Source organism: Schistocerca serialis, chromosome 2 (assembly GCF_023864345.2).
Source record: "Schistocerca serialis cubense isolate TAMUIC-IGC-003099 chromosome 2, iqSchSeri2.2, whole genome shotgun sequence".
In the NCBI taxonomy this organism is placed as follows: Eukaryota; Metazoa; Arthropoda; class Insecta; order Orthoptera; family Acrididae; genus Schistocerca; species Schistocerca serialis.
Window position 1 is genome coordinate 245,443,576 of NC_064639.1, and position 27,910 is coordinate 245,471,485.

Here is a 27,910-nt window from a genome sequence, read left to right on the forward strand (position 1 = left end):
ATAGGAGGTATTGGTTGTTAAAATATATGTTAAAGAGCAGGCGCAACCGTGCTTCAAGATGCAAAAGCACTTAAATTGACGCATTTCGAAGGAATAAGCCTTTATCATAAGAATTACTGTACAAGAACCTTACAAATGAGACATAACATTTTTATCTTTACCGCTTTTCTAAGATTCTTGTACAATAATTCAGATCATCAAACGCGTATACTTTAGTACTTTTCCATTGTGAAAGGTAGAGCCTCCATCTCAACACTTATTTTTATACTTTATAGGTATGGTAACAAGATAGAAACGAAGGAAGGTGTGACGGTTAGGGTTAATGTCCTGTCTACGAAGAGATCATTACACGACGGAGCACAACACTGGATTGGGGTGCAACTGGTGTTAAGTTCTTTCAAAAATTTCACAGTTGATTGGTGCTTATACCTTCGAAAACTGTCTCTTATCACTCCACGGACGAGGGGTTTCGAAGTCGTAACTTCACTGCTTGAAGTGATGAAGCGAGTTACATGCATACGCTGCAGGAGAATAGCACGCTAAGAGTACAGCCATTGGGGATCACAAAACAGGAACCATTTATACGGTTATGTAGGTAAAGATCCCAATTATCACACACTGCAGCCTTTCACCTTGCTGGGCCATGGTTCGCGAGTAATTGACGAAAAAAAGTTTTGGAATTTCGCGTAATGCTCAATAGCATTAAAAAAACTTGCGATACGCACTATGTGATTAAGAGCGTCCGGACACCCCCAAGAACATACGTTTATCATATTACGTGCATTATGCTGCCACCTACTACCAGGTACTCCGTATCAGCGACCTCAGTAGTCATTAGACATCGTGAGAGAGCAGAATGGGGCGCTCCGCCGAACTCACGGACTTCGAACGTGGTCAGGTGATTGGGTGCCACTTGTGTTATACGTCTCTACGCGAGATTTCCACACTCCTAAACATCCCTAGGTCCACTGTTTCCGATGTGGTAGTGAAGTGGAAACGTGAAGGGACACGTACAGCACAAAAGAGTACTGGTCGACCACGTCTGTTGACTGACAGACCTCCGACAGTTGAAGAGGGTCATAATGTGTAATAGGCAGACATCTATCCAGACCATCACACCGGGATTTCAAACTGCTTCAGGATCCACTGCAAGCACTATGACAGTTAGGCGGCATGTGAGGAAACTTGGATTTCATGGTCGAGTAGCTGCTCATAAGCCACACATCACGCCGGTACATGACAAACAACGCCTCGCTTGGTGTAAGGAGCATAAACATTGGACGACTGAACAGTGGAATAACGTTGTGTGGAGTGACGAATCACGGTACACAATGTGGCGATCCGATGGCAGGATGTGGATATGGCGAATGCCCGGTGAACGTCATCTGCCAACGTGTGTAGTGCCAACAGCAAAATTCAGGGGTGGTGGTGTTATGGTGGGTCGTGTTTTTCATGGAGGGGGCTTGCACCCCTTGTTGTTTTGCGAGGCATCATCACACCACAGGCCTACATTGATATTTTAAGCACCTTCTTGCTTCCCACTGTTGAAGAGCAATTCGGGGATGGCGATTGCATCTTTCAACACGATCGAGCACCTGTTCATAATGCAAGGGCTGGGGCAGAGTGATTACACGATAATAATATCCCTGCAATGGACTGGCCTCCACAGAGTCCTGGCCTGAATCCTATACAACACGTTTGGAATGTTTTGGAAAACCGATTCCGTGCCAGGCCTCCCCGATCGACATCGATACCTCTCCTCAAAGCAGCACTCCGTGAAGAATAGGCTGCCATTCCCCAAGAAAACTTCCAGCACCTTATTGAACATATGCCTGCGAGAGTGGAACCTGTCATCAAGGCTAAGGGTGGGCCAACACCATATTGAATTCCAACATTACCGATGGCAGGCGCCACGAACTTTTAAGTCATTTTCAGCCAGGTGTCCGGATACTTCTGATCACAGTGTATAGCGTTTTTGCGTGGTGTAATGGATAAGATAACAGCTTCAATATAGGAAGTTGTGGGTTCGAATCATTTACCTTTAAATCATTATCGAAATGACTGCTCACCATTTTTATTCAATTAATTGATTTAAATGTAATTTTTTATTTCTATTCCTTCGTAACGTAACTTCAATCACATATCAACTTCTTCATTTGTTCGTATTTTTCCTCCTATCACTCTTTTTCCACTTTTTCGTTATATTTTTGATTAATTGTGTGTCTTAATTTCGATTTAATTTCTTTTATCATCCTGTTTTTTCGTCCACATTATTGCGTTCATTATACGTATTTCTCATTTTGCTTTAATTTCGTTTTACTTATAAAACAAGTTTCTTTTAAATCTTCATCTGCGTTATTTTGTCCACAGCACAACTGGTATATGGATTGTGTTTTAAAATAATGTTTGTATGACAATTATCGTGCAAAATATTGCACATCTGGACCGAAACATACATTTTTCACACCACTGTACAGTCAATTCAAATATATTATTTCGTCTTGTGTTTTTTAAATCGTAGATCGGATTTTGCAAATAATTGATTATTGTAACAGATAAATATAATTAAATTCATATCCACGAAAATTCCGATTGGAAAAAGAATGACATAAAGAGGAAATGAAACAAATGGAAAGTACATAGGGTGAGTAAAATGATGTGACAACAAAATAGAAATCAAAAATTAAATTTAAACCAATTAATTGAATAAAAATAATGATCAAAATCATTTCAGTAAAGATTTAAAAGTAAAAAAAAACTTTACTGCACCTGACGATATTCGAACCCATAACCGCCTGCGTGTGACGCTATTATCCTATCCACTACACCACGCAAACAGTCTACGTATTACGGCTTTTTTAACGTTATTACGCTTCACGCAAAATTTAGAAATTCTTTTTCGTCAATTACTTGCAAACGAGGAATCAGCAGGGTGAACGGATGCTGGGTGTGATACTTGGACTCTTTACCTACATCACCGTATATTTGGTTTCAATCGTCAATCCCACCGCTGGGGACATCTCCCTTCTAAGATCGGCTGGATCGCTCAGTGTGGCAGTATGAGAGGTACGAGGGAAATGATATGATGAATATGTTAACTTCTATCAGTATTCAACAGTATTTTGTAGCCTAAGTTAACTAGTCCTCTCTCACACTGAAACAGAACACGGCGTGTCCGAATGTCATGGGACGCCAAAGGGACACCAGTCAGTCGCCAACTGCTGAAGTCTCCGCGGTGCGTTGATCTCCGTACAGCCTGGTAGAAACGGCTTCCGGACCACCCCACTTTCAAATTGGCGGCCATCTGACTTGCAGTAGACCATATGGCCCTGTGAGATGACGTCACGACTGTACGTCAAACATTTGTGATGTGGAGGTTTAAGCGTGTGGAAACCCTGTGTCTGCGATGCCGAAGATCCGTCCTTGTCACTGTTGACCTCGAAAACTGAAAGTCTTTTGCGTCTTCGGATATACTATGACCCAAGCGTCTTAAACTGATTATTAATCCACGTTCACAGTCGATTAACTCGCGAGGTGCTGCCATGTTCATTAAACATATATCTGTAACAGACTATTCAAATATAGTGTCTATTTAGCGCCATGCGCCGAATCATTTAGTCACATCTGTGCGTCATATACAGCACTTCAAATGGCATAACCTTTCCCGTGGCTTTCGGATACTAAGTTTAACAATACGGACACCCTGTCCATGCTCTTTTAATTCAATATGTACTGTATGATACGAAGGTACAGCTCCTATGAACGTAAATTCAGGGCTGAGTGAAATCGAGTAGCGTTTGAACGCTCGAAAGTCTGCGGCCATTTAGTTTCATTCCTTCGAGACGAACAACTTTACATTTAATAACTTTCTATATCAGTGTTTGAACTGTTTCACTGTGAATATTTGTACGCAGAGTAAACGTATTTTAGCAACAGTTAAACCCCGAATCTAGTGATTTTTGCTGGTGGTACCGACTCTGAAAATGTTTACCCAGGCAGAAGACACTGACTATTTATAAAGTTTCCAATCTGATGACGAATCTTCAGGCATCCCACATAAGCACTGTGTGCCGTCCAAGGAGTTGGAACAGTTCGTCCTATTGCTGACAACATTGTGGTTCATATTGCATCGGTGAAAGGCGCAAACACTGCTGGTCGGTCTTTATTGCTTGATCCGTCTAGGCTTGAGAACGATGGTGCCTTCAGAGATCAGCTTACTGAAGGTTTGAGTCAATATGCAGCGAGAAATATTGCCCTCAACAATAGGACTTCTTTCGGAGCCACTGACAGCTTTGATCTCGTAATGGATAACATAGGTCATTTTTTTCTAGTTTTATAGGTATAAATATCGCTATTCTCCTGAAATTACGATGGATTATTTACGACGAACTTTATTAGTGAATATCGTGAAGGTGTAGTTAAAATGCCTAACTTCTTGAAGAGATATCTACAATGTAACTGAAGCTAAATTGTTTGAGCATTTCATTAATATGCTTCTTCGAGTTCATGCGATCATCAATATGCGCACCCAAAATCGTGGAACGTAATTTGGCTTACTTGCCCAGAACAACCGAGAGACACTGTGACATTGTTGATGACGTCTGAGTGGCTAGTTTCAGCGCAGTGCTGTACTAAGGTTACTTTGTAAATTATGATCACGATAATCTCCGACATTAAAACTTGGCCCCAGATCTCGGGATCTGCTTTCTTATGTGACCTGATTCTTTGTGTCTTGCTGTCCTAAGACTTTCATCTTGATGCTACTTGTCCAGGCGATAGCTCCCTCAATATGACCGGACGAAAGACCGCAAAGAGTTGGATTGCGGTTTTGCCAATGGTTCTTCTTAAGGCCGGTATTACGCTATCAAATTTCTTTGTCAAAGTTGGTAATACGCTATCAAATTTCTTTGTCAAAGTTGATATGTCAAATATTTTTGTCAAAGAAGTCTGATGGCGTAATAGGGCAATTTGTCAAATCTCGTCTGTGGTCAAATAAATTTCATCAAATCTAGGACCTCGCTGTAGATTTAATCATAAAAGTGGTTTGTGTTCTGTTCACTGCAATGTGACATGTTACCACGAGGAGCGCTAGCACATCTGCAGCTTTCTGTGATCTGTAGTGTTTTTATAAGCATTGCCGGCACATACAATTGGTGTGCATCGACAACTACAAAATTAACAGAGATGTATGAAGCTGATGAGGCGCTTTACAACGTGAGGCACCCTGAATACAAAAATAGATTAAGAAGATTGGAGGCTTGGCTCTGAGCACTATGCGACTTAACTTCTGAGGTCATCAGTCGCCTAGAACTTAGAACTAATTAAACCTAACTAACCTACGGACATCACACACATCCATGCCCGAGGCAAGATTCGAAGCTGCGACCGTAGCGGTCGCTCGGTTCCAGACTGTAGCGCCTAGAACCGCTCGGCCACACGGGCCGGCAGATATAGCAGTTCTTAAGTGAGTATTGTCCTTTGTGATATGAGGATACACTTCACTGAGCACATACTTAAATGTATGCTCATCCATTCTTAAGTAATTTATGGACGACTTGACGTCCTCCAGTACAAGCTCACAAAGTTTTGTTGAATGCTTTTACCGTCTCGTCGTAAAACCCACGGCTTCACCCAGGTACGTTTCCTTTTTCCCCCCAGCTTCTCTTCCGCATGTGCACACAGTGCAATTGTGGCACATACAACTGCTGCGGTTAATAACAAGTTGTTGTTGTCAGCCATCTTGAACTTTGACGAAAAATATGATGACAGTGCAATACCCCTTTTTAGCGCCACGTCAAAGATCTTTGTCAAGTAAATTTGACGAATATTTCATCAAATCTTTGACAAAGAAATTTGATGGTGTAATACCGACCTAACGCGGTGTCGTTAATGTTGACGTTCAGCTGGGAGCCCAGTCAACTGAATAAGGCGGGCAGTTTCGCTGCTCTGGACAGCTGGTGTGAGGCGACAGCTGCTTTCTCCGGAGTCCCCGTCAACCGCAGCCGGTGACAGGCAGGGAGCGTGCGCGGCACGGACTGCACGTGAGGGCGCGACACGGCGACAGCTGGCGGTCGGCCATGGAATTCCGCACTGCCCTTGGCCGGCGGCTGGCGCTAGCCGCTGCTGCTTCAACAGCGCGTAGCACGCCAACGGCAAGCCATACACTGTTCATGCCAGGTTTAACTTGCAAGGAAGAACTGCGCTATGTATTCTCCCACGTTTGTTGTTACCTCATCGAAGTTGCCGTTCCGCACAACGTAAATCACGCCCTGATGATTGCAGTCGTGGATTTACGACTGACCTATTAGGGCTACAGTGCGTCTGTGATACAACCTCGTAGCTCGCACACATCCTTACCGGTTGATGTACATGTGATTCTAAAAACGATTTAACTTCAAATTACATTTCGCATAATCTGTAAGAACAATGAAATTACTTACCATTAAGCTCTGTATTTCTGAGGTAGCAATGGGTTTTTAGAAAAACAAACTTTTCGAACTCATTAATCACAGTCTGTTTCTCGCAGCTTTTTAACGGTTTTTCGCCATTATGTTTCATTGATGAGAGAGAGAGAGAACATGCAAGTAAGCTTGTGTGAAGTTTGGAAACCAGGAGCGAGGTACTGGCAGAAGGGAAGCTGTGAACGCGGGTCGCGAGTTGTTCCTGTATATTAACTAAAACATAGGTTTGGTAACTGTCCTCTAATGGAAATCCGCTAAAATTGAGAGTTACTTGCATTTCTAGCCCTACAGATATTGATGATAAACTATTTTTACAATCAAATTACTGTACATGACGAGACTGCCAACTGTGTTAAAGAAATATTCGTCTCTGACGCGGTGACACTAGAGTTCTTAGACATCCACGCATTCGCTAAAACCATGAAGAACTTAACGGCATAATGCCAAGGTAAGTAGGAACTTAAGTAAAAAATTCTTCAAACCGAGGAAGTCATATAAGGCGATAGTCATACTATAAAATCACGGTTGTAATTTCTTGCAAATTCGATGGCGCTGAAGACAATGAAAGCTCCGGGAGAGTAACGGCTCCCCTGGTTGTAGCACCTCTCCTTGCCATTCACGCGGTTCTTCCATTCTTGCCTGTTACTGACACGATTCGCACTAAGCGCTACTGACATATTGAATCCCACGTATCAGTTAACATGAGAAGCTGTTTTTGACAAGGCAATTACGGCGCAGCAGGTGCCCCTGTTATCAAAGCCTTACCTAGTTTAAACAGGATGAAAGGATGGCGCTGAACGCTGCGAAAACTTTACAACACCTGTCTCCTACACTACATTCCGCTACCAAATTTGTAGGAAACTGAACCGACAGCCGCGCGTGGAGATACATCACAGATATACGGAACACTCGTTCCCTGATTATGTAATCACTAAGCAGTTTTAACTCGGGTTGGCTGAAGTACTTGGCACGTGATTACAGGGTCAGCACACGTAGCAGTCCATAGAGATCTCTTCTGACGCTACACGATTTCGTCAGACGATCTTTATTGGAAACGGGATGGTCAACACTCGGCGTGCGTCGTGGCGCATAAGTAGTTGTTGTTAAGTCTGAAGTTACGGTTTAACATCAGTCGCCGACGAGGTAGTTAGGGACGGAAACGGAACACAAGCTCGGATTCGGTGATGCGTGTGCTAGCTACGACGCAATGTGCAGGTTTTTGTCGTCTTCTATGTAAGATGACCATAGTCGGGTGTTCTTCATTGAAGCTGAGTTAAAAGCTCAGTCACGTCGAGAAAGCCTGCGCGCGAAAACAATTTTTTCCTTGCCGGCAATTTCGCCGTCGGGCGGTGGCGAAACACAAAGACTAGCAGGCAGCCTGTGTGGCAATAAAAACCGCCGGCGTAGCGCAGCCCAGCAAGGCACAGTACCGCACACCACCATGGACGGCTACTGCCGCTATACCCCGGCCAGGACACAAGCACGATACAAACGCCCACATTCTCTGTCCAGCAACACTTCCTGCTGGCCAAGAAAATATTACTCGCCGCTGTAACACTTAACACTACCTCAGCCTCGACGACAGCGCGGCATTCTGGTCCGTTGTGAGTCTACGAGACGGCAAGCAGGCGTTTCACAGAAACAAACGCCACTAAAATTTTTACCTTAATGTGTAAGAGGTGAATCATGTGTACCAACCACTGTTCCAAGAAGTCGTATTCATAAAAAGTATAAAAGCGCTAAAGCGCTCATTTTTCTAAGAAGTGAAAGCAAGGTTTGTGGGATTCGCAACAGACATTCCTGGTTTTACGTCGGTACAAAAGAAAAGAGACCATTCGCATTATTAAGTAACTAAGGAATTGGACAGACATGTGGAAACACCGCGAGAAATGGATCCTTGAACACAAATGCAGATTCCCCCCAAGCCAACAGGTTGCGCTGTTGTATTTGACCGCGATCGATCAGCACTTGCGCCATGTCCTCAGCACGCTGCAAGTGTCAGTAATGAAATACAGTGTACAGTGTTGTGCTAAGAAATGTCGTATGACTGTGACATCAGTATCACAGAACGTCGAAAGTAGTGTCAGAGATTATTATAAACCTTCTCTTTTATGTGTTAACTTTTATGTCCATTCTGATTCGCCTGTTGCGATCGAGATATATATATATATCTGAACGAACCTATACGATAAATTAATGGATTAATGACCCATTTGAAAGCATAAAGTAATATTTTCAGCAGAAGGTCAGCATATGGCTCTGAGCACTATGGGACTCAACATCTGAGGTCATCAGTCGCCTAGAACTTAGAACTACTTAAACCTAACTAACCTAAGGGCAACACACACATCCATGCCCGAGGCAGGATTCGAACCTGCGACCGTAGCAGTCACGCGGTTCCTGACTGAAGTGCCTAGAACCGCACGGCCACCGCGGTCGGCGGTCAGCACATTTCCCTATAAATTTCTTTAGTTACGTAGGTGTGGCGTACTGGTGGCTTTTCCCGTAGAGCGAAAGTTTATGCCGGCGATGCCTAGGGGTTATGACGTACTACGATTAACAGCAAGTAGTGTCGCACACATTAACAACTTCAGAATATTTTCTATGCCTCCGCAACGAATGATTATTATTCTTGACTGTTGCTAACTCCCGATTGCTATGAATACTTTCACGTGTAACTCGACGCAACTAATATCATCACGCCGACCAGTGGCTGCGTGAATGTAATGGAATAACCTTGCAGAATCGGCTATTTGCCGCCGTCAACAAGGAGAAGCGGGAAGCGGCCAGTACAGTAGCCGAAGTGTTTGTTGTTTCGAGAGGCATCATATCGAAGATTTATACTGCATGACAGGGAAAGCGGAAAATCATATCCGCTAAGTCACAACGCCAAGGAAATCGTGTCTTGAGTGATCGCGACAGACGGTCATTGAACAGGATTTTGACGAAAAACAGGGGACGACAGCTGCAAAAGTCACTGCAGAAGTGAATGTCGCACACACGAACCATCTCTAAGGGAGCATCAGAAGCAGGGAATTGCAGGGTGAGCTGCAATTCCAAAACCACGCATCGCTGATGTAAATGTTCTTAACAGGAAGACGAGATGCCGAAACCATGAAACCTGGACTATGCAGCAGTGGAAGAAAGTCACTTAGATGAGTCTGTTGCACACTGTTTCCAACTTCTGCCGAAGTTTACGTCCCCGACTCGAATATGGCGGGGGTTAGATGATGATTTGGGCAGCCGCACCGTGGTAGTCTGTGGGCCTCATGGCTTTTCTGCAACGTTGCATTACTGCCAAGGTTTACGTGACCATTTTGGCTGATCAGGTCCATCCCACGGTACATGGTTTGTCCTCCAATGGTAATGCTGTGTTGTAAGACGACAGCGCCTCTGTTCACACAGCTCGCATCGTCCACGAGTGGTTTTCCGAGCACGATGGTGAACTGTCGCACCTCCCCTAATCACTACAGTCACCAGATCTAAACATTATTGAGCCTGTGTGGTCTAATTTGGAGAGAAGATTGTGTTATCGCTATCCACCTCCATCATAGTTACCTGGACTTGCCACTATTTTGCAGGAATAATGGTATACGACCCCTTCAAAACTATACAGGACCTGTATTTATCCCTCCCGAGACGATTGGAACTAGTTTTGAAAACTAAAGGATTTTCTACGTCGTGTTAGGCGTAGTAATGACTTTTTGGTGTTCCCACATTTTTTTCCACCGTTCTGTACTTGTAGTGGCCTAATTTGTGTGACATTATTGCCGACCCTCCGACTGTGTACTTCACTGTCACATGTTTCAACGAGATCGACCATTTAATCTGCTCCACGGGTCTATATGTTATTGCCTGTCGCAGAAGGCATAACCGGCGGAGCTCCTGCGGACTCTCACGAAAAATGCCATGCTAAAATCAGTGGAGCAGTGGAAGGAACGGCCCGCATCTCGTGGTCGTGCGGTAGCGTTCTCGCTTCCCACGCCCGGGTATCCGGGTTCGATTCCCGGCGGGGTCAGGGATTTTCTCTGCCTCGTGATGGCTGGGTGTTGTGTGCTGTCCTTAGGTTAGTTAGGTTTACGTAGTTCTAAGTTCTAGGGGACTGATGACCATAGATGTTAAGTCCCATAGTGCTCAGAGCCATTTGAACCACCATTTTTGGAAGGAACGAATGTCGATGTGTGTTGATTGGCAATGACTCAAATGTGCCTTTCTTTGAGGGTATTTGAACATATTTCGTATGTTCAGCATAAGCCTCATTACCTACATAGTGATAGGATACTGTCTAAGGAGACACAGTGACCGCCTAGTAAACAAAATTTTATTCTATTTTTCGAGCCTCAGATCATACGCATGTTATCACTCGTTTCGACTTCTTAGAAAGTCGCCATCATCAGGTCAGCTCCTTAAAAATAAACCAGGTGACGATAAATAAATCAAACCTACCTAGTACAGCAAACACGCATTTGAATACGATACATAGTAACTCGTCAAATGGACACGGAGAGCACTTCAGTGTAAGTACAACTGCATAACCCAACAGAGCAGCTCAGATGTAAACGCATATGTTGCCGAATGATTGGCTTGTATCTCGCACATGTGCTCCTTCAATGGTCCAGACTCCTCTACAGCTAGCAACAATCTTCTATTCAGTGCTGTCTGACGGCAGAAACAGCTCGCATCAGAATACCGCAAAGTAGCAGCTACGAAAGCTTCCATGGCGTCACTGGAAAAACCTATGAATATTTGATGTAGTGAAAATTTCCCCAAGGCTCACTCTAAGCTCGGATTTGGGGAACGAAATCCTTTCCCCTAATGAAGCCAATAAAGTGACTATTTCAGAACCCATTTAATTTTAAACTCTTCCGAAAATCCCAATGGATACTTTGTATGATCGACTGTGGCCATCTCGCAACTCCCAGAAAATAATTGCTCCTGTAACTGCCCATTCATATTGGCATGGGTAACATACGTCACAACTCTGAAACAATTTAACGTAACGTCTAATCACCAAATGTTCCGATCTCTAAGGTAGAACTGGCGGCATTGACCTAAGAACATTGTCAGTTACGACTGCAGTGGGGACAGGATCATCGAGTTCGGACCGTGTGTCAATGGAAACGACTTGCATGGTCGGACGAATCTCGTTTCTTGTTACATCAGGTCGGTTGCTGTTTCCTGATGCATCGTCATCCAGGTGAACGGCTGCCTGAAACATGCACTGCCCTAAGAACCAGTCCAGTGCGGGCAGTATTACGCTATGACGTACTACACCTGCGCTTCCATGGACCAGTGGTAGTAATCGAAGGCATCATGATAGCTACGGACTATCTGAACATAATTGCGGACGATCTGCAACTCTTCAGGCTTGATTTCTTCCCTGACAGTGGTGGCATCTTCCAGCAAGAGCACCATCCGTGTCACAAAGCCACAGTCATGCTACAGTGGTTTAGCAACCAAATTCGCCTGGTATTAAACTCAGGTAAACATGTGGGACGGTTTTTCCGCCAGGTGGCCCTCCTTGACCATACTCTTCATCGCTCTTTCTCTATACATCTCCTACTTGCCCCCTGTCAGCCCATCTCCTTCCTTCCCTCTTCCTATCCACCTCCTCCCATCCCCATCTTCCTATCCATCTCCTGCTGCCCCCTCTCCCTATCCACTTCCTCCTCCCCACCACTCCCTATTCATCTCCTATGACCCTCTCTAAATCAATTTTCTCCTCCACAATCTCTCCGTGTTCTTCTCACCTCAACCGTTTCTGTATCAATCTTCTTCTTCTCCTCCACCTCCCTCCACTGATATAGCTCCCGCATAACATACCTGTTGTGAGAAGCATCCTACACATTGGTGGAGGGCGGGGGAGGGGGGGGGGGGGGTGCGCCCTGACATGCAGGCTGTCTGGCAAAGCAGGTCGATAAGGCAGGACAACTAAACAACAACACACACCATAGTGCCGGGCAGCCTATACGTCAGGGGCTGAGAGGACACGCGTTCACCATATTTCCGCTCATATTAGAGCTAGGGACCCCACAGTGCTGATACTCGTGAAGTAAAGCGTTTATGCACCTAATTTGGCTGAAATCGATCCAGGAGTTTGGAGGAGAATCTGGACACACATACATACTTGCATGCTCCTTTATATACGGCGTAGTGTGTCAACAGCCTTCTGCAGTTGGCAGTCAACTTCGGGGAGGAAATGGAAACAAAGGTGTTTGGAGACTAGGTGTGTGAGGCGGCCAGGCCCAGCACAGCATAGCTCAGCAGCTGGCGGCGCAAACAGGTCGAGGACGGTGGCGGGCGGTGAGGAAAGCCGCTTCCTCCTGGCGGAGTGCATTCCACGGCTGCGACGCGACAAGTAACGGCGCCTCGCCGCGCCGCCAGCGGCCCCATTTAAATACGCTATACGCAGCCCGCCGCGCCTCTCGACGCTCACTGACTGCAAAACGTCCTCTACTCTAGCGGGCACCGCCCCGAGCATCTCCTCTACGGCTAGCCAAGAGTGAACTGCTATTTTCCGGCAAGCACGCAACAACTAAAATGACTGGACACAGTAATACATGTGGTTACATGTGGTGGACAGTCAATTTTGGCGCAAAAAAGCACAGTTCCAACTCTACCACATACCGATGCGTGTTACGTACTGGAGGAGGATCTTGACATCTACAGAGTGCGTCCTCTAGGTGCCAGATGAAGGGTCCAACCGGACAGTGAAGTGGCAAGAATATGACGAAGAACCCGTGAACCAAGAGATCCAGGGAGTAGGAGTGCGGCCTTCTCCACTGTCTTGACTCGATCTCTGTTTACATTTACTTTGAGGCGGTTCCCTTATTTAGTATATCCTGTAAGTCCCTCTGCACCATCTTTAGTTCTCTTCGATCCCAACGTAATTAGAGAGCTCGAGGATAGAGTGTGTCTTCCTATCTTCCTTTCTTCGACTTCTTTTAAGTAGGTAGTTGAGACTACGCAGCTGAAAGCAACCCGCCTAGACAAGGAAACTGGAACAAATCGGGCAAGGCAACAGGCTTCACGGCGACACACACAACTTTAAGTCTTACTCTTGTGTACAAGGGACTTTAATATTATTCATAAGCTTTCCAGGGAGAGAAATGCGAACACATCTAATGCAAATAGACCAAGCAAGAAAAGAAACAATTTGTAAAAAATAGAGAGAAACTCGTGATACCAACACAAGAGCGGCCTGGAAGGGGGATGAGACGGCGGAAGATAACGAAAATTTAAAGTAGCTGTCTAGATGGAGCGGGAACAGGCTTTTTGTCTACAATGTAAAGTAAAATGAGATTGTCTGCTACGCAAACTATAAATGTTCGGGAATGTTCAAACCACACTATTGCGGAGGTCACATGGGACCTTCTGCGGACACTGCCAGAACCATTAAATGCTCACAATCACCAAAAATGAGTTCATTTAACTTAATAGTCATGTTGCTTTCAATGCGAACATATGCGTCATCGAAAATTGTGGTGTAACCAACCACACCTTACACAGCCTAAACCATGATTCGCATTTGGTAGAAGTCTCTCTCCCTTGTACGATTTCAGTGGGTGTTGTTCTCAACAGAATCACTACTTTTATTGCAGAATCGGTTCATTGGCAGTAGTGGCTATTTCGCAACTGAAAATGCCAGGTAATTCTGGGTTCTACAAACTCCAATATCGGTGTACCATCAATTCAGACTGCTTTTTTCCTCACATTACCAGTCAATGCCGAAGACTACCAAAAATGTAAATATAAGGAAGATACCATCTATCTGAATATTACCTGCCGGCCGCGGTGGTCTAGCGGTTCTAGGCGCTCAGTCCGGAACCGCGCGACTGCTACGGTCGCAGGTTCGAATCCTGCCTCAGGCATGGATGTGTGTGATGTCCTTAGGTTAGTTAGGTTTAAGTAGTTCTAAGTTCTAGGGGACTGATGACCACAGATGTTAAGTCCCATAGTGCTCAGAGCCATTTGAACCATTTTTTTTTTTTTTAATATTACCTGCCTGACAACAAAACTGTAAGAATAAATGTCAAATTATACTCTCTCAGAAGGCACCTGTTATAAAGTGGTAGAGTCACTATGTTTGGTGGTTAATGAACAAATTATTTCGATACTTGCGAGTTTTATTTTGTACGAAACTGTTTCTATTCCTCCACCCCATCCCTTCTATATGAGGCGTTCCCATCAGTTCAGATCCCGAATACACTCTGCTACCATCACATTAAGTACAGTAAGTTGATCTGGAAACTTCAATTACATTCGACCTTGTCACGGATACGCCACCTACGAGAAAACAAAACAAAACGTTACTTTTCCCTAGAGTTGCCACAAAAAATTACCGGAATTCCCATAAACGAAGCGGCTTGTTTTTATGGAAGAGAGTGCCTGTTCTTGACAAAACCGAGACAGTAAAATAACTGGAATAAAAAAATACGTCTAATGCCTTTTCGATGTCATTTTTACTATTTCAAATGAAATGTGACTGGTAATCAAGCCACAAAACAGGGTGTGTAATACATTTCGCCATGCCACAAGCGCTGCCAGGGAGCAGCAGCAGGCGTTCATAAAGTTCTAGCGTGTAGTTCGATTCAAAGTTGTATGACATTCTCTTGATGCTAACTAGATCAATCTTACTCAAGTCTTCGACGTTGTACCCACGTCTCTACACACTAAATAAAATGCGTAATACACAACGAAAACAAGAAGAATATTACACTTGTATGGCTGCAGATTCTTCCAAACGATACGACTATGCGGCTAGGATGGCATGAGTACTTTAATTTTAGTTAATTTTGTAAATAATTTTAAAAAACAGTCGGTTTGAAGGCTTTACGCGCTGACTATGAGCCTAAGGCGAGGAAAGTAAATACGACAGCTTATTGGCTCCCCTGAATAGCCAGCACTTGCATCGCGACGTGGAGCCAAGAACGGAACTTTCGCTATCGCGGCAATGGGATCCATGACACGCACTAGAAGAAATTCCCACGACAGCAGTAATCGTCATCAAGTATTTATTCAGTACTACTGTGAATGTCATCTCTTTCTAACTCAAGCGACCGCGTATCTCGTAATTTTCTGTCTACAGCGGTAGATCAACGCCTGTTGAGAAACCTTTTTCTATAATTTCGTTCGGCTCTACGGACTCTGCATGCTGCTGCACACCACATTAGTATGAAAGACTCTCTTATGAGTAATATTCCACCATCTACCTTTTTTGCTTTTGTTCCTAAGATCCATTACGAAGTAGTAAAATGTCGGTTCATGGCCTTTGCACAACATTTCGTATTTCGTTCGGCTCTCCGTCACTACCTGCTACTGCACAATACATTAGTCTGCATCTTCCTCTAACAAGTAATGTTCCAGCATCGATAACCAACCATTAAGTGTAACTAGTGACAAATTCTAGCTTCAGTTTTATTTCGCTGACTTCTGGCGGCAAATAGTTTTAGTGTGTGCTAACGCGACTGTGCTGCACAACTGAGGCGTTAATAAGACGGTAAATGGTATCCTACAATTTGTTTCACAAGCTGCTTCTGTGGAACAACTCAATATCTTTACTAAGTCATAAATGCAATGAGCGGTATATACAGCACGTAGTATTACCTCGGAGCGTCTGCATTAACATTGACTTTTCAGTAGCATCGACTTATTTTCATTAAATCGTTCTCTGGTCTCAACTGCATGTGATAGCAAACAGAAGACTGCTTCCACTTGCCACCTGCCTCGCCCTAACGAAATATCCGACGCGTTGGGTCGAAAGCAATTTACAATCGGCGCGGCTATTCCGTTCTATTTCCGGCAGCATTAAACCAGTGTGTCGGCACAGCGAGCATAGAGTACAGCACAGCACAGCACAGCACAGCACAGCAGATTCCCCATAACATTCGGGCGAGACGATCCACTCCATCAAACGCAGTGAAAAAGAGTCAGTGAAACGAATGAAGTACTTAGTGATACCCTTCGTAACAACGTGGAATGAACACTCACCGAGCTACAGCTGTGAAATAGGCAGATGCTAGGCAGACATTCGATGGGAAACATGGAAAGTAACGCTCTTGTACGAAATATACACGAGGCAGAGCTGACATCCGTTACACTCACTTGTTCAGTGCTCCGCTACATAGCTTTAAACAGGAGACGGAGAAGATTCAAAAGGGAGAGGCGTTTTCCAGCCGGAGCGACAGCCCACGGTTTCCTCAACGCTACCGGAAAATGCTTAACCAAATGCGTTGAAGACCCCTGATAAGATTACTCCACTTCTGAAAAACTCAATTTCTCAATGGACTGAAGTAACAGCACTTAACGCATGTAAATCATACAATGACGACTACTATAAATTTTAGAGGAATTGAGGGTGATTCACACGAGTAATTATTCTCACGAACCGCCAACGAATGCAACAGGAAAGATCGCAACCGATACCGGAGCAAAATGCACTCGCCACCAAATTCTGGATACTGTCTTGTGAAAGACAAATAATGATTTCCAGTGGGGTAGAAATGACACTCAGATCATGAAGATCGAACTATGCTACAGCCAATTTAATAATAGACAGCGGTAAAGAAAAAGTGCCTATTTAAATAAACACGTATATGTAACCGGGACTGGGATGGCACAATGACTGACATTATTGCACTGATTGCACCCTGCAGTTACACGCAGCCTCTCATTTGGGAACTCCAAGTGCGTTAAAAAGGCAAAAATTCATTCTCTAAAAAGGAAAGGAATTCACATCTGACGCGAAGAGAAATCAGCGGTGTTATGGTTTCATCGACGATGTTGTTCTATGGGCGTACTCTGGAGATTCGTATGGAATGTACAAATACTCAGTTGCTGGATACAAGGAAGCGCATTAAGGTTAGTGCCACGTAGAGTTGCGCACTGCCAAACCCTCAATTCGATAGTTTTGGTAGCATTGGTAGGGGAGAAAACATGAAGGTATAAGAGAGGAACTGGAACCAATTACTTATCTTTGTTTTTTTTATTTGCTTACATTTTTGACATAATTAAAGCCGCATATCGTTCAGTGTTAGTCCACTGCTTATTTTACATCCTTACAAAATACTAATTTCATTTTATAAATTAGTTGATCAAGAAACTTCGGCGTTTTTATGTAACCAAAACAATTACTTTTTTTGGAAGGTGCATTTTCTACCGCTATACGATAAAGCTGTATCCTTTTTATTTTTTTCTGCAGTACCTCTCTGTTCCACGTTGCAAACCAATAATTTTCGAAAGGAACCGAATGAACATTAACAATTTCAATTTTGCTATAAAAACTGTTTATTTTAGGTAAGAGACAGGAGGATAACTACGTAGAAAGGAAATGCTACGTAGCACTCAGTTTCTAGACGATTCACCACTTCCGGTTTCTTGGGGAAACTAGTAGAACAAAGATCGCACACGCAAACAAAGCGATCGAAATGAGGTAGCGCCCAACAGGTATGCGACATACCTAACATATAGGCAACACGGTTAGAACAGACAAAAGCAACCAGGAAAACTACCGTAGTCTACGCGTACTTACGATAGCTTAGGGTAGTTTCTGCTACTCTAGTCCTAAGTATGCTATGTCGCACGGAAAGATGCCTTCGTGTGAGGTGACCTAACCAGAGAATTAATAGAAATTTCCATACTAGTCGCAGTACGTTATTCCGATCTACCGGCAGATTCTTTATAAATATTCTTTGTACTTATGATCAGAAGCCCTCGAGTTTCCACATAGGCGGTATTATTAAGATACCGCGATGTTTAGAAGAGTGTCCTACACCATCAGCATCTCGCGCTGTACTTATGATGGTAAGCTCTCGAGTTCCCATGTAGGTGGTATAGTTGAGATACCACGATGTTTCGACGAGTGTCATAGTACCATCATGATGTCGCGAAGTGAAGACATATTGTGGATGTCCCTGTATACCTCAGCACATCGTCAGAAGATGATAATATGGTACTCTTCGGAATGTCGCGGATATCTCAACGCTGGCACCAGGCTGGAAGCCCGACAGCTTTTCGTAAGCGCCGGGGAAGTCTACATTCACACACTGTCTCTACTTTATTAGATTTTACACTTTTTGTTAACGGGTACTTGTAATGTTTCCGATCGTGAGGATCTACCGTCGCTCACTGGGACAGTTCGGCGAATAATCTTAGACCAGAATGAGGCAAGAGATCTTCCATGAAGGGCCGACCGAAGTGGCCGTGCGGTTAAAGGCGCTGCAGTCTGGAACCGCAGGACCGCTACGGTCGCAGGTTCGAATCCTGCCTCGGGCATGGATGTTTGTGATGTCCTTAGGTTAGTTAGGTTTAACTAGTTCTAAGTTCTAGGGGACTAATGACCTCAGCAGTTGAGTCCCATAGTGCTCAGAGCCATTTGAACCATCTTCCATGAAGGCGGTCACATCCTGGCGCCTAGGTATGATGATATAAGGAAATCGAGATGGCTGCATGAAGGTCTGAATGAAATTCCATACTACCGTAAATTAGGTGACCCTTTCATTGAGCCAACTTCAGCGTGCTTTGCTGTAACTCGTGGGACTACGTCTGCCTGTGTATTCACTGGCTTGATCCTTCAGGGACGGATGAGGAACACTGTCCACGACAGGCAAGCGTTCACATGGAGTTCGCAGTCATACACCAAGAGCTTTCCTTTTTATACTTTTGATTTGCTGTGAATTTTTGTTTGTTAGAAACACCAGTCGCGAAACACTACAGTATATTTCCATAGAAAACGTTTAGCCACAGAAAAATTTCCTTTGCCTTTGGAAAAAAAAAAAAACAACCACCATACACACACATTGAACTCAAAGACATTGAAAATAAAAGCGAGATAAAGAAATAAACATCACTGAAGGTTACGTATCTTCCTTAGTTCGTTTATATGACACAGAACACTACAGTGCAAGGCAAACACGTTTCGTGCGTAAGCCTATTCGGCATCTCTCGTCCGTTTCATCACGAGGTCGCGGCATCATCTGGAAAGCAGCGCAGAATTATAAAGCCTCTGGTAGCCAGGTTGTCGTCAGATGGCAAGTCGGAGCGACGTTGGGACGTTGGCCCGTCTCACGCCACACGGGGCCGCCGGCCTGGACACCAGAGCCCAGGGCCTCGCAACGGTCGCCTAAGGAAATGCGTGCCACATCGTGCTGGCATGCGCCCACGGCCAACGAGGACGCCGTGCGGCAAGCCTGGTCGGCCGCAGAGCACACACAAACTCCGCCTGTCCCACACTCGTCACAGTCTCCGCTCGGGTCCGTTCTGTTTATAAACGCCATTGTGCATACTGGCGTCTGCATCAGACCAACTCTTTCTGTCACTAACCCGCCACTTTAACTACGATGACTTTTACAGTAGTAAAATGAAAATCCTAATATCATACCTTTCACTTTAAATTCCGCCTTGAATTACACGTTACTTTTAGGGCAGTTATCAGAGCTGCTCTCTTCTTAATAGTTCACTTTTTTTAAAAATACTAGCTGACAAAACCAGCACTGCCCTGGAATTTATACTGCTAATTTTCTATTAGAAACGAAAATAATTAACTGTAGATATAGTGCAACAAAAAAAACTTCATTTCTATGAAGTCGAGAAAACACTTTTGAAATTATGAAACAGTCGTACAAAAAATATGCATAAATGTAGAAACGCAATGCCTGTTTAATTCAGAACCTGATTATAAACAATATTTCCAGTTACATGTCCAAGTAGCTGGGCGTAGCTGCTTCGCGTGTCTACAACGTCTCTAAAGTGACGCCTCTTCGATCTCTGTAGACGACTACTGTTTTCGGCTACAGCTGGTTCCGCTTCGCAGCTGAAAACTGTTAAAAACGCTGCCAGGAGTCAGGGATATCCTCAAGTTGCCTCGACTGTAGGAGTGTCTTAGTAGTAAATAACAAACGTATTAGAACTTCATGCATAATGCGTCATTTTTTCACGGATCTCAATGTTTATGACGTCATATCTCTTGAACTGGATCATATCCCCACAGAGACAGTTGTCTGACAGTAAGGGATATATGTACCAAGATTGGCTGAAATCGATCCAGGAGTTCAGGAGGACATATGGTACACACACTTTTTTATAATGTGCATGGGTTCTTTTTCTTTTTCTTTTTATGAGGACAGGACTGTCAGGCTGGCTGTTGCCTAACTTCGTTCTTTTCGGCCAAATGTCATCAGTCTGGGAGTAGGGCAAAGGCGTACCCAACTGGAAATATCTGAAACGTGATTCCAGTTACGGCATAAACGTGACAAGCAAGAGAAACTTCCCGAAAAATCTCGGTCGAAACCTGTTGTCTGAACACGTATAATTTTTGAAACCTTGTTCAAAATATTGCTCTGTGACTTACTAATACGGAAATGTAAGTCGTCATCGACCCGGACGCTGGTTTCATCGCCACACTGCTGAACTAAGCATGGTCTTATTGCAAGTGGTACGCTCTCGCCGGCTTCCGACCTGAACTGATTTACTCAAACGATTATAAGGGGAGCTACAGTTTAACGTCGACTCCGAACCATGATGCAACTCGCCGTTATTTCTTATTAACAAGCTATTGTCAGAAATGGAAGATGCGATAGATTGACATTTAAGAAATTTAGGATCCATCGAGGATTGAAATCCAGATCTCTGGATTTGTAAATTAAACAATACTCCGGACTTAAGCAATTGGTGCGACAGAGTGATAACCATAAAAGTCGAATTCGCGTAATTCGGGGTCACATTTTGCATATAGATACATAAAAATTATGTTCAACTGGAACCAGAGACAACAGAAAATAATATAATTTTGAAGAAAAATGTTCTTTTCCAGTTGCACCACGCACTTTCTTTGTCCACATCCTTGTGTGTGTGTGTGTGTGTGTGTTTTGTGTGTGTGTGTGTCAAGCAACCTCGGAACATTAAGTGTGTTATTTGAAAGTGCCAAATTGAACCCTTCCTTTCTGTATTTGTCAGCCGTTTCCCGCGTGCTTAATGCACACATACTCGAGACCAAGGTAATTATAAGGCGAAAGAAACGAATTTGATTGCAGGAAATGCAGATACGTAAGGTGAAGTGTGTGCATATTTGGCGTCTCTTCAGCGCTGTGTGATGTGATGCATGGAGAGTGTGCGTAGTATGAACCAATATTGTATTTTTAATGGACCCTTGCCGTTTCATGTTGTTACGTAAACATTGTGACTTCACTAACTGAAAAGTGTCGTTGGATCCAACAATGCTGACTCACCTTATACTCATTTTCAGTCTTATGTTTGTCTCATTATCGTTGCTGATTCTGTGATCTATGGAAACTCTTGTGCTTTTATTTCCTGTGGTATAGATTCCATACATTCAATCCCTATTAGATTCTATGCCCAATTCGCAGCTAAGTTAGCCCCTCTGTTAACAATTAGCTAATACCTGGGTGTAACACTTAATAGCGACATTAAGTGGAACGGTCACATACACTCAGCCGTGGGTAAAGCAGGTAGCAGACTTCAGCTTATTGGTGCAATACTAGCGAAATGCAATCAGTCTATAAAGGAGATTGCTTATAAATCTTTCGGGAAACCCATCCTGGAAGACTGTTCACAAGTGTATGGGACCCATACGAAATAGGACTGGCAGGGCACAGAAGGGCTGCACGAATGGTCGCAGGTTTGTCTGACACTGGCAGAGACTTGAAGATAAACGCAAATTACCCGTAGAAAGTCTGCTAACGAAATTTCAAGAACTGGCTTTAAATGATGACTCCAGGAATATATGATAATCCCTATACGGGAACAAATAAGGAGTTTGTTCAGAAGATTAAATTGGAAGAGACTGGGTTGCGGTAAGAGATTATCTCGTTCATTCTGCAGGTTAAGGCTTATTTTTCTGTTGATCTCGTACGCTCTTCAGACGCACACGGCAGCATCCAACAAGTGAGATGATTGCACTTACAAACAGGCCTGGATGTACTGCTGCTGTGACGTGCCTTGCGCTCAAGTTGCCTTGAGTGGGTGTGATCCCTCCTCTGTAGCCAGTATCTCTTATTATATCTTTAACTTTACGTTTACTGTTGTTCAGGTTTAGAGGCTAGAAAACGAAAATCAGCTCATCAATAAATCAACAATGACTGAAGTAACTATCAAATGCTTTTATTACATCATCTTTCTTCAGCACGGAAGGGCGCAGCGTGTTACCCCAGACAGTAGATCACCGTCCATTTGACTCATTTTCCGCGTGCGAACTGTGTTGTGGAATATTCCTGGCCGCAGACAGTAGCTACAGCCCGCAACACCACCTACGACCTTGAGTTTCGTCGGTGAAAAATAATAACTGCCATCAGCAGATCCTTGAATTGACAGTAAGGCACGGCCGAGTGGCATAATATTTTGACGTTTTTTGGAAGAAATGGGCAGCTCCCGATACTCATATGGCTCCCTGCAGGGTGGTAATACAGTGTAATGTCCTACAGGGCAAATGATAAGGTACAGGGAGATCTTCAGCAACAATAATTACAAAACAAGGTCTAGAAAACAATAAAACGCGACAGGTGTAAGGCTTACAAAAACGCGGGAGATGTTTAGGTGGCCACGATATTTAGCTCATTTTCGGGAGGAGAAGAGTTCGAATACTCATCTTGTCATACCGATTTACGCTTCCAGTAATTTCTGAAAATTACTCCGGGGCTCAGCTACGAGACACTCTTCGAACAGGGCACGGACGATAGTTGCACCTATCCCCGTCCTGGTATATCCTAATGATATCGAAGAAAATTTGACGCTCATCCCACCGAAGGCAATGAAAGCCAAAATGTATGGGCCACTTGTAATTAATATGGTGACTGAAACATAATATTGCAAGATCAGAACCAATCAAGCAAAGTTTAACCAAATTAGACAAGAGTACAAAAACTCGACTAACAGATAATATCATTAACTCAAACATTCTTTCTTATCCTCTTGAGTTTAATGGTTTTTAGACCGTACAGTTTAAATCGTTACCAGAGAGTCCACACGAACACTGCAAAACGTACACGCAACTGACTGACCAAATACGTCCGAGGTCAATCCATCTTGTTGCACGAAGGACTAACCGCATTCCTCCAGAGTCAAACAGCTTACGGCCCTTCTAAAGACATATATGCTGTTCTCTCCAGTTATTTTCTTTACGGAAATGTGAACGAAATTACATACAGACGAATCAGTGAGCTGAAAATTCTGAATATATCTGGATAAAAATATGAAGACCTGCAGAAGCTGAGCGGGCTTTACGGTCCGAAGACGGAAAAGAGTATACTGTTTACTTCAGAATGCAACTGTTTAAGAATCCGTTAACGCTTACACCATCAGACACACAGTACCGAGCAACAATAGGGTATTGTCGGTTATGTGGAAGAATCCCTTATCATAGGTCGGTAAACTGGTAACACACATTTTTCTTCATTATTTAAGACCAACTGGTGTTGAACACTGACCAACTGGTGTTGAACAGTAGTGAAGCTTACACCTGGGACGATGGTGAGGAGATGGCAGAAACAAGCAGTACGAATATTTTCCAGTGTTGATGGATGCACTTAGCTAACTCTGCTAGCTTCTGTGTGGCATCTGCTGGAACAGCCTTCCTTCACACCTTACCGTGTACTACATAATGGGCTCTTTACGCCCCTTCACGTCCGTGCATACTTATCTATGCCATACCTCCACTGACCAGGAAGGTAAAAGGTGCCACACGTGGAGTCTTCTTCAGGATGACAACAGAAGCGTTGAAACTACGCTCCCTCTAACGAGTGAAACATACAAACTACCCAATCACATTTGCCATTTTCAGTAAACTTCCAGACGATCTCAAAAGCAATTAAACACTCTTGGCGTTATCGAGTTCTCTTAACTATCGGAAAATACTCGCGTGATAAGATTAAATTCCATTTTCAGAAGTATGTACAAAGAAGTGCTATAAGAATATTGTCTGCCAGCCGAACAGTCCAATGAGAGGTATACAGGTATATTCCACTGGATTCGACAAGCCTTAAAAGAACAAGACTCCTAGCACTTCTTCAGATGGCAGGGAGACATTTTTCTCCACGTCTTCCGTGACTGAATAACCAGCAAAAAGATTATGCCTTAGCAAAAGTGTCACATTACAACTAACGCAGTAGTATCCACTTTTAACAACCGGCGCACTAAACCAAAGAAAGCAGTTTCACTGAGAAGCATTAAACGCAACATAAGCTCATTGTAATTAAATGAGGAAATTCATGGGGTCTTTCGAGGGCACATACACACATGAAGTCCGATGAATAGACAGTAAGAAAGACTTAGTTTCCGAACTACGTCGTATCGAAGATCCATACAAAGTGGCAGGAACACAAATGGGGGGGGGGGGGGGGGGACATTCCAGGACGGTTGTGGTGGCTGATAATCCTCAGAAGAGTGTTTTCACTACACGGGCAGTCTTCGTCTCGTTGTGCAACTGGTTGGGATGGTCGTTACCTTTCACATATCCAGGTACAAGATAAACGGATTCAAATATAGGTATGCACTACGCGAGGCACAAACACTTGTATCGGCGTGTAACTTGTAGTTCATCTTTCGATAGAACATCAAGTTGCTTTCAGACTGGTAGAGGTATAGACTGTCAAGAATGACAACTAGCAGACGAAAAGAAGAGGGCAAGTGTACATTGTCGTTGCCTGTCAATGGAAGAGCTGCATTTCTCTTATAAACTGCATATTCGTTTTAAGCCAAAATATGTAACTTTTCGTCACTCGAACAAAATTCCAGGTTATGAAAGAAAAAAAAAAAAGAGCATCATGAAGGCTGCACATCTGGGATGAAACATGTTTGATATACAAAAACGAAGACACAAATAGCGAATTTGCAATGGTGGAGGTTATCAGCACTTGGTGTTAAGATAACCAGCTGACTGTAAACATAAAGACTTGCAATGTGAAGAGCGTAATTGGACGAATAGGCCCGTTGTCGTTGCACGCGATCGGCGATCACCGGAGCTAGTCACAATCTTCAAGTATCTACGAGATTCTGATCGGAACGATTTAAGACTAAATGATTTCATAAATCTAAGCCTGAGAAAGGAAGGCAAATGCCACAATCGGATTTATTGGAACAATTCTGAAGATGTGCAATTCAGGCACGAAAGGGGTCGCTTATAAATCGAGTTCGTGAGAATAATCTCGGTCCGGAGAAAGAAGTAACGCTGAACGATTTGTCCCATGTTTGTCTAGTGAGTGTGACCGTGACGTACGACGGAAATGTTTAACTAACTGCAGTGGGCGACGTTATAAGAGGGATGGTATGCACTGCGGAAAGCTTGTAGTGGCAAACTTACAATGGCTGAAGTTCCGAAACGATTCAAGGGCCGTATTAATTCAACGAACGTGTATCTCGCGTTAAGATCAAGACGCTAAAATTGGATAAATTTGGACCCATATTTGTGGTTCCGTAGTTCAGTGTGAAAATACCGGACTAGAAATCTACAGATCCGACGTTCGATACCTGACGGTCCTATATTTGTCGTCATATCTTTCACTTCTGGGGACGACAAGAACCATCGCGGTTCAGGGTCCACTTTCTGCTATTGGCCCATTGTAACTGGGCTCTGAGTACTATGGGACTGAACTTCTGAGGTCATCAGTCCCCTAGAACTTAGAACTACTTAAACCTAACTAATCTAAGGACATCACACACATCCATGCCCGAGGCAGGATTCGAACCTGCGACCGTAGCGGTCACGCGGTTCCAAACTGACGCGCTTAGAACCGCACGGCCACAGCGGCCGGCCCCCATTGTAACTGGCTGGTGAAATCCGTTGGAAGCTCACAGTATGTATATAAATGAACTACTAGATAATGTCAGACGTTCCACGAGGCTTTTCGCGAATATTACTGTTGTATGGAAGTCACAACACTAGAAAATTGCAGAGAAATGCAGGAAGACCTGCAGTGGATCGACAGTCGGTGGAGGGATTGGTAGCTTACCCTCGACATACGCAAATGTAACGTACTGCGTAACAGATAGAAAACTGGTGACTGTATGATTACACAACACTGCAGAGCAATCACTGGGAACAGTTACTTTCATAAAATATTTAGGAGTATGCGTAGGGAACGATTTAAAGTGGAACCATCCCATAAAACTAAGCGCTGGCAAGGCAGATGCAAGACAGATTCACTGGAAGAATCTTCAGAAAATGTATTCCTTCCACAAAGGAGCTAGCTTAAAAACCCTTTTTCGACCAAAACTTTAACACTGCTAGTCCGACTGGCATCGATACAAGATAAGATTGATGGAGGAAATAGAGAATATCCGAAGAAGAGCAGCGCCTTTCGTTACAGGTTCATTTAGTAAGGGCGAAAGCGCGTCGCGGAGATGCTCAGTCAACTCCAGTGGCAGGCGCTGCAAGAGGGGCGTTCTGTATGACGGTGTGAAGGACAGATGGAAGATTAAAATTCTGTCGCCAGTGACGTCATTAGAGTGGTACACAAGCTCGGATTTTTTGTAGGATGGGGGTGTGGTCTACCGACCGCGTACTGAGAACGTTCGTTCCTAGAGTCAGTCAATACACAGGGTGTTCGTAAATTCCGGATTACAAACTAGAGGACTTGTGGAGGGGATTGAGTACATAATATTTTGAACAGGGTACCATGGCGAGAAATGTAAACTAACGAAGTTATAGGCGCCGGCGATTTGGGTTATTCCCTGGTGACGTTACCAACTATCTAGGATGATGGATAAGGTTAAATGTATCAATCTGAAGTTAGGATACATGTACCGGAAACTAACGAGTCGAAATTTAGAAGAAAAAACCGTTCTGATACCTCTGACAGTGGAATACATGTACTGATACTGATGTTGGCAAGATTGGGTAAGGAATTTTCAGAGGTGATAGTATGGACCGAAACAAGGAAAAAATGTGCAGTAACCATGGGTTCTAAGACGCATACATGAGGAGCTACGAACACTTATTCCTCTTCGCAACTGTGAAACATCTCGTTCATTGAAAAAATGCGCATAGCTCTTTAAGTATGAATTTTAGAGCCCATCTATACTAGATTTTTCTCTTATTTTGGTCCATACTAACAGCTCTGAAAACTGCCTACCGTAAAATCTTAGCAACATTACCGGTACATTTATTCCACTATCAAAGATATCAGAATAGCTTTCGATGATAACTGCTGAAGCGTTCGTTTCCGGTACAGGGACCCTTATCTCAAATTGATACAGTCAGCTTTCTCCATCATCCTAGACAGTTTGTAACATCATCAGAGAATTATCTTGTATATGCATACATTTACAGGTTACGGGGCCTAAAAGTTTGACACTCCGCAGCGTCGTTGGATAACGTTTCTGGACATGGGTTCCTATTCAAAATAGCCTATTATGTACTCACTCCCTCTACAAGTATGTAACGGAAATTTCCGAACACTATGTATATTGCTTCCTTCTTTGTGTGCATTGCAGAGTGTCCA

The 27,910-nt window shown here is 43.8% G+C and overlaps 1 protein-coding gene across 2 annotated transcripts in view; it reads right to left on the minus strand.

Annotated features, from left to right (window-relative positions):
- Window positions 1–27,910, minus strand: part of LOC126456989 (serine/threonine-protein kinase 26) — a 621,338-nt gene that overhangs the window by 143,547 nt on the left and 449,881 nt on the right. The gene's annotated exons all lie outside the window — the stretch shown is intronic.